Here is a 1,829-nt window from a genome sequence, read left to right on the forward strand (position 1 = left end):
TAGTGGTTAGTAGTAGATAGAAGTACCCTATCATCATCAAGCCGCATACCAAAGTGACAGCTGCCCTCCCACACACACACAAATGAATACTGTATGTTTTCCTATGGGGGAGTGAGGCAACTGTCCCTGATGGGAGGCTAGGGATCCACCCACCCTAAGGGGGAAAAAGAGGGGTCAGCCTATGCTTCTGGTGTAGCATGTTTCATATTGTTTGGGGAAAGCATGTTTTGCAATACAGATGTTATTTAGAGAACTGTGGAGAAGCACAATCTTGGAAAGTGAAGTGATTTCAGAAGCCAAATAACAATAGCAGCCATTGGTGATGAGAGAAAAAAAAAATTAGGTTTCAATTCAGTCCAGGAAGATGTGTTGCCTTGAGCTTCATTATCAGTTGCAATTCAGCAGTCTCACTTTCTATCTCCCTTTGAAATTCCTTTGTAAGAAGAGAAGTTTCCCATTATTTCTAATAGCAGTAGAAACGAGTTGCCAGTGTGTTCTTGGTGCACCAGTAAGTCTCGGTGGAGGGTCAAATGGGAAGAGGGTATGTGTATGTGGCTGGAAGATATCCTGTCTTAAAATTTGGCTCGGAAAATAGTCTTCCAGCTACAAGCAGAATGCCCTCCTGAACAATTTTGTTCTACACATTCTGTTAAATGACAGAAGTGTGTGTGGGGGGCCTGCCTGAGACCCTCAAGCTGGCTGTTCCATAATGTGGGATCCATCACAGAGAATGTATGTGGGCAGCTGCCAGTTTTACCTGTTTGCAGACTGGCACCTTTGGGAGGATGAGTTTACATGAGTGCAGCTGTCACAACAGAGCATAGCAGGAGAAGTAGTCCTGTAGGTATGTGGCTCCAGGGCCATTAAAGGCTTTGTTTGGTGCCAGTTGAGCCAGTTTGGTGTAGTGGTTAAGTGTGTGGACTCTTATCTGGAAGAACCAGGTTTGATTCCCCACTCCTCCACTTGCACCTGCTGGATTGGCCTTGGGTTCACCATTAGCTCTGGCAGAGGTTGTCCTTGAAAGGGCAGCTGCTGTGAGAGCCCTCTCAGCCCCATCCACCTCACAGGATGTCTGTTGTGGGGGGAGAAGATACAGGAGATTGTAAGCCGCTCTGAGTCTCTGATTCAAAGAGAAGGGCGGGGTATAAATCTGCAATTCTTCTTCTTCTTTGTAGGTGATAAAACCTTAAATGGGGCCTGCTAACTGGTGGTTAACCAATGGAGAGGCTGCAGAGTGAGAGTGATATATGCAAATTCTGCTTAGTACTGAGAGGAGGGGCCATGGCTCAGTGGTAGAACGTCTGCATTTGCCATGCAGATGGCCCCAGGTTCAATCCCTGGTGTCTCCAGTTAAAGAACCAGGCAGTAGGTGAGTAGACTATACTGACCTTGATGGACCAGCAGTCTGATTCAGCAAAGGGCAGCAGCACCAGCTAATAGATGATGCAGCGTCAAGCCATGTGTGTGTCTTCACCTGTCACACCATAGGCGGGCAAGCCAATCTGGAGGGTCTGTTTGAGAATGGTCCTCATAATTGACTGATCTATGAAATACTCATGTATGCCACTTTCACATGTACCCAGTAGTATCTGGGCATTAGGGAGAATGGCCAGGGGGAAGTGGAGGAGAGCACCTGTGAGGGATTTCATGTTCGCATATCTGGAGGCTCACACAGTGTCAGCCTTCGCCGCAGCCCAGTAGGGCTGATCTTTCTTTCCTCTGTTACCATCTTCAGCGAGGAGAGCTTTGGAGGGCGTTTGAGATACTGCCTAAGGAGGGAGGCCATAGTTGCCCGTGGCACTTTGCCCAGGGCCTCTTTCTAGAGCCTG

The 1,829-nt window shown here is 47.9% G+C and overlaps 1 non-coding gene across 1 annotated transcript; it reads left to right on the forward strand.

Moving 5' to 3' along the window:
- Window positions 1-1,275: 1,275 nt before the first annotated feature.
- Window positions 1,276-1,349, forward strand: TRNAA-UGC (transfer RNA alanine (anticodon UGC)). The gene has a single exon. It is a non-coding gene; the product is annotated as a tRNA-Ala (tRNA).
- Window positions 1,350-1,829: the final 480 nt, after the last annotated feature.

The sequence above is a fragment of the Heteronotia binoei genome, chromosome 8, assembly GCF_032191835.1.
Source record: "Heteronotia binoei isolate CCM8104 ecotype False Entrance Well chromosome 8, APGP_CSIRO_Hbin_v1, whole genome shotgun sequence".
NCBI lineage: Eukaryota > Metazoa > Chordata > Lepidosauria > Squamata > Gekkonidae > Heteronotia > Heteronotia binoei.